This window comes from Athene cunicularia, assembly GCF_003259725.1.
Source record: "Athene cunicularia isolate RWA chromosome 7 unlocalized genomic scaffold, athCun1 chr7_part1, whole genome shotgun sequence".
Classification (NCBI taxonomy): domain Eukaryota; kingdom Metazoa; phylum Chordata; class Aves; order Strigiformes; family Strigidae; genus Athene; species Athene cunicularia.
In genome coordinates this window covers 30,268,622-30,275,012 of record NW_020799107.1, presented here as the reverse complement: position 1 = coordinate 30,275,012, position 6,391 = coordinate 30,268,622, and the positions used below count along the sequence as shown (strand labels likewise).

Here is a 6,391-nt window from a genome sequence, read left to right as displayed (position 1 = left end):
GAAGGAAAGTATTAAAGTGGGGGGGGGAAGAAATCCTCTTTGAGGCATTAACATTAATTCTATATTAAAAAAGTGGAAAATTAATCCTGTGCCAACCCAACTGTTGCTACTGCAAGCAAAAATAGCTTTCAGATTTTAGTGAATGATGAACTTCGGAAATGTCAGTAGTTTGTTTCTTTTTCTTTTGTGCCACTTTTGGTAGTTTAATGATTTTGCTTTGCATTCTAAATGGACAGGTGCTTGAGAGAGAGAAGATAATTCAAATAGTATGCCTCTTTTCTTTCTATTTGCTGGATATTGCTGTGTCCGTAATCCCAGTGTGGTGGATTATTATCTGTGATGGCAGACTGTATGTTCTCTCCCATTTCACTTGGTAGAACTGAGTGCAGATGAGTTAAAGACTGGTAGAATGACATAAAACATAGGAGAGTTATGAACCTTTTAAGTAGGAAATTCATGAATGTTTTTTAATTTACATTTTTATTAAGTTTCTGGCAGATGGAAAAATTAGAAATCAGTGTGTGACAGCCAGTCTTCACACTGAGAAACTGGAGTAAGCGCTGCCAGAAGCTGACTGCATGGGGTAGAATGGCTCTTTCCCCCCCCTGCCCTCCCAGCAAAAGCCTTTCACTTTAATTGTTTCTGATGTGGATCAACCACTGTAATGTATAAATGTATAAAGGGAACTTTGAGAAGAAAGGAAGAGAGGGCTCTTTTCTTCCCCATCAGTGTCTTCAGACAACTAATTCCTGGCAGCATTCTCACTTTCAGTGTCTTTTATTGTACTTCATCTTGCCTTACTTTTTGTATGACAAGTGTTCCTTTGAATCTCTGGGAATCAATCTGTATTGGATTTCACTTTAGGTAATTTCTTCAGATACTCAGCATCATTTCCCCCTCTTTATTTCTTTTCAGCCTATTGTCAATAACCTAATCAATTCCTCACTGTCTCTAATGTTAGTATAAGTCCCTCAAACTTGCGTAGATGGTAATTCCTTCCTATTTTAGTCTCCTCTTTGTCATTGTTTGAAACTAGTATGAAGGGACTTGTTAATCGTTTCCCACCAAGTCAATACTTTAATTGTCTTTGTTGCTCTTGTCTGAATTCCATCAAGTTTATCTCTATCCTTTTGACCCAGAACTGAATTCAGCGTCTGAGATGAGATTGCTGTAGAATTGCAGAGAAAAAAGGTGAAGAGCTATTCGGTATGCTGACACTGTTCGGTGTTCTGTCACCGTCTAAGGAAATATGGATGAGGACAGAGCATCCTTCACTTTTAACGTTTTCATAATAGTTTTCTTGGCCATAAGATGAAGATGGAGTTTAATCAATGTGTATTTGTTCCTTTTAATTTTATGGTCTTGATATCCCACTGTCATACATGCTCTGTTGTGTAAGAATAAAGTGAATTTGAATTGGCTGGGGAAATCTCCCTGGAGTTTTTCTTTATTTATAGTCATTGATGTATAGGGAATACATCCCACAACAGAACCAAGGGTGGTAGAGCTGGGTTCTACCCTGTCACCTTTCTGCTGTGAGCATAAGCATGAAGGAGAGATGTCACTGAGGTGTGTTTGGCAATGCTGGAGCTGAATTCCTTTGGCTCTGATCCTTGGATGATGTTAGGTCGACTGAAATGAGAGTAGACTTCTAACTTCTGCAAAAGCTGAGCATCTGGGAAGCCAGCTGAAGGATCTTAGTGCCCACCCTTTCGGGACCGAAGTTAGTCCTAGCACCTCCAAATTCAGCTCTGGTACCACATCTCTTTTATGTGTCTTGTCTGTAGCAGTGAGCAGAGCTGGCTGCAGAGTCCAAGGAACTGCAGCTGTAGTTATAGCTGGCCTAACTGTAAAGATTTACAGGATTCAGTGAAGGTATTTGCACAGCAAAATGAATAATATATGAAGATTTTCTTCTGATACGGATATGCACAGTGTCCTGTGTGGGAAGCACCTGGAGCTGCTTAGCATAATGAGGCTGCATGTTCTTACTTTGTTCCCATGCTACAGCCTATTCTTTCAATCCAGGGGCTCAATTCTGGTTTGGCTGGTACTGGAGGAGGTCAGTGCTGTCTTTTACCTCTGGTTCTTCCCCAGGGTGGACTTGGTCAGTCACGGTGGGCTGGAGGAGCTATTTTCAGATTATGCAGATAGATGAGTTGAGGTTTTTCTCAGTTACTCTCTTCCCAGGTTGTGGAGGGATGGCATATGTTTCACTGTACCTTACCATCCCTTAGTTTTCATAGGACAGGAAGGGATTATGAGCTTGATTCAGCTTCTTTTCTGGGCTGTTATTAAACTAATACCTTCATTATAAAGTTATTGCCTGTACTGTAAGGATAGGCTCTGGCCCACTGGGAGTGTCTGTACAGCAAGGTGAAATGTGAGACATGATGTTACAATCCACAAAGCCCCAGATTCATTAGAAATAAATTCTGCAGTGTAGACGTTGAAATATTCCCTCTGATGCAGATGACTTTGGTTATCTAAGGAGGATGTGCAGAGCTGGGTGCTGAAGATGTTACTAGTAACTGAGGAAATATTTTTACAATATTTACATTGGGAGTTTTCCTTTGAGCCAGGCGAACATTTTGAAGTGTTACCCAGTGCTCTATTGAGTGAAAACATGTCTGAATGATATCCCTAAATTAAGGTGATTTTAATTATTCCTCATATACGTGAGCTCGAATACATCAGTAAACAAATGATCTTTCGTTCCTTTAATCTCTGCTGCTAGGGAGGACCAAACCAAGTAGCATTCATTGGGGACACTTCATCTCACAAAACTGCTTTCATTCACAAAAATGTACTGTTAGGAAATGTTTGTAGCTAAATACTTTATTGTGCACAGATTGCAAAATGAGTGAATGAGAAACAAGAGAGGTGATAGTGACAAAAAGCTCCTAAGTTTATCCAGTCTCTGGTGCCTGACGAGCTTGTGTTGAGATCATGGAGCCATCCTGTGACTGTTGCAGCCATCATCCCTTTTAGCAGTGCAGGTGGAAGGGGCAGAGCATGCACAAAGAACTGGTGATTTTTAGTGGTCCCTCTGGATTATGATTAGGACAGATGGGCAGGCAGAAGAGATACTGTCTGAAATGCATCTGTCTCAGAAGAAGGGATTTTTAGGCACATTTCACACGCTTCTAGTTCTAGTTTCAGCAACTGAGTTGGCAATCCACCGTTACTTACAACAAAGGCCCTGATGCAGGTCTTACATGTAGGTTTGAAGTACTTGGACTTTCTTGAGTGGTGCCTTGATTTACACCAATGAAAGAAAAATGAGAAGAGAAGAAAACAAATCAAACTGAACAAAATGTAAGAAATTTGACTGTATATTTGAAATTCTTCCCTCCAGTTAGCTATCTGTCAGACTGATTCAGATGTTGGATTTAATTGTATGCATTTTTCTGAACATTGCAATATATTAGATAAATGCATATGAATTTGGTGTGTTATCTTTACTGGCGTCCTAAACTGTATGCTGTTGCCTCTGATGAAGATTGATAATTCAGTGTTTGAAACCTAATGAGACTCTTGGTTGGGTCTCTCCTGCAAGCCAGTCTTTTTACCATGAGAAACATCTAGCTCTTATAATGATGTACTAGATTACAGAAGTTGCATCCAGTTGACAAGAGAGATGTCTTTATTGGAATAGGTAAAATGGGACATTTGTTTATGAACCTCAGAGTGTTCACATAAACCCTTTAGGTCTGTCACTAGTAACACTGAAGTTTCCTCAGGTCCTGGAGTTCAGCTTCTCCAGGTGCTTGGCACTGCCTGTTCCTGACCTAAGCTCAGCCATGGGTCCCAAGGGAGACACATGTGTGTTGAAGCCCCCAGAGGCAGTTGATGCTGGTTTTGTGTTCAGAACATGCCTTTTGTAGATTAACAGTCTAGATTACATTGCTGAAAGAGGCTCAATGACTAAACGAATCCATCTTTTCCATATAATAACCTATATCGCATAATTTATAATAGTATCTAGTAATAAATAATATATAATAATGAGTGGTTAGAAACTCACCCAAGAAATGGGAGCTTTGGTTCTAATGTTTTCTTCAGCCTGAATAGCCTCAGTGTTGTTTGGGTATCTCTTTCTTGGATACAGGTCTTGCAGCATTCAGAAGGATTTGATTTCAGTGCAGGACCTAAGGATACACAAACACCATTGTCATAATGTGTTTTTTATTGATGATAACACTGTAATATATCCTTTTCTTCCATGCTGTCCTGACAACAGATTCATGCTTTCTGTCTGCTTATCTTTCATCATTTTTTGTCTCAATAATTTTATTGCATGATATGAATGCCTCATATATCCCATAAAAGCAAACAGGGGAGAGTAATCCTTTGACCTTTCCAGCATTCTGTGGTGTAATTTACTGGTGATTCTTCTCCCTGCGGCGTGGCCCTGGAACCCCATGATAAAAATGGACAGCCAATCCAAACAGAAAACACTGAAAAGGTTAAAGCTTTGATTATGTTAGTCTATAAATGTTCATAGTCGTCCTTTTTTTTTTTTTTTTTCCCCCAGAAAGAAAATGAGAGCTGAAAATGGCAACGGATGAATCATGCTTATTACAGAATACGGAAATGATATCGGTTCAACCAGTTCTTGTTAATGCTGAAAGAACGTAATCTTGTGCCCTCTCATTTTATGTCATTGCAGCCCACCTTATCTTCTTAAATGAATGCATGCATCCATTTAATTAACCTGGTGAGATACTGAGATATAAATCTTTTAAATGCTTCTCATACAATTCATCTTGACAGCTGTCGTAGTAATAACATCTTTAATGCCATATTCTTTATTTTCTGATTTATTAAAATTCCTGGTATTATTTTGAGCACACTGATAGGTTTGCTAGATTTAAGCCCTTAATCTTAACTTGTTTAAATCCTAGAAGCAATGCTATAGAAAGCTTTACTGGTTGTTTAGTTTGCTGAATAAATGGAAGATTATCTTGCATGAAGGAAGCATAAATGTATTTTGAAAACTGTGGTTGAAACAGGGTGGAATTTAGTAGCTGAGATGTTTTATTTTAAATGCTGTGTTTCTAGAACATTGTACTAAGAGTCTGTTCTTTGCTGGCAAATGATCACCAGTCAAAAATAGCACGAGACCGTCCTACATGCTCTTCTGATTCCTTCTCAAGGATGGGGTAAGGGCAGGGGAGAGATCCACAGCATTTAGCTCTCAAATTAGTCAACCTTATGTTTCTTTGCACACTGCTATTTGTCAGTGTCATTGTCCTTAATTAAAATCACAACAAAGATGAGAAGGTTCATTGTCTAGTTCTGGCCTTTCCCACACGTCTTTGGAGCTACTTTGTCATGGCCTTGTGGATGACCACTGGACAGTTTTCAACCAGAACTAGAGGACCACTGGATTAGGGAGTGGTTTGGACCACAAAATAACTTGCAGGGCACAGCTGGCTCTGTGCATTGCTTGTACAGTTCCAATCTCTTTTGGAACAGCTTTAGAGATGGTAAGAAATTTGGAGTGTGTCAAAATTAGTTATCCCCCAGGAAAACAAAAGAGAAGTAGGAAAGAATATTTTTCTATCTAGATATTTTCTGACCGACTTGACTTTTTTTTTTTTAATACAATTTTCCAAAGCCAGTCATAATATCTAGATATGTAGGCAGAATGGTACAGCAGTGCTGTAATGCCTCGTAATTCCCATAGTATTCTACTTATCTAAGCATTTTAGGTTCCTGCATTGGAATTTTTCTAATTTAATTAACTCATTAATGCTGGCACATGGCACATTCTCCTTCCCTCTCTGCAAAAATGCATCTTGCTTATCTGAATAGCAACCTAATCCGGTGGGTGTGAATGTACAATGTATACATTAGTGCTAACGAACTGCTGACCAGCCTAAGCAAATACCTGGGAGTATTGGTCATTAGGCAGGCAGGCAGGCCCTGCTTACAGCATTGCTACAAAATGCACTGTGGGCACAACAAAAGACATTTAGCTAAGTTTCAGGTTGCAGAAATGCCGGTGTTGCTGTAGTTTTTTATTTCCCAAGTGCTGACGTTTGAAACATCAGCTCAAAAGAGAATTTTGGAATTATTTTTCCAATTTATTACTTCAGGTCATGACCAGGTTAAATACCATGATGGGGAGAGATAGAGGTGCGGTAGTGAAACCATTTTCATGGCTCGCTTTTAAATCACTAGGCAGAATTTTCTCATCTGTGAAGGTGGGGTTTTCTGCTGTTACTGCCCTGATGTTTGAGCACTCTACCATTAAAAAAACCCAACCAACAAACAAAAAAACAAGGGAAATACTCAAAAAGCTTAGTATAAACCCAGTATTTTTGACTGGCCTGTGTCTGGGAAGATAAATGTAGTGATTTTATAGAACTGAACAATCTTTGAT

The 6,391-nt window shown here is 39.2% G+C and overlaps 1 protein-coding gene across 1 annotated transcript in view; it reads left to right on the top strand.

The window, feature by feature from the left end:
* The first annotated feature begins 4,649 nt into the window (after nt 1–4,649).
* The window catches only part of NCKAP5 (NCK associated protein 5), a 384,106-nt gene continuing 382,364 nt past the window's right edge, over nt 4,650–6,391 (top strand). The window contains exon 1 of the mRNA XM_026852923.1: nt 4,650–4,720. The gene's annotated coding sequence lies outside the window, so the exon portion shown is untranslated. The remainder of the gene's footprint in view (nt 4,721–6,391) is intronic.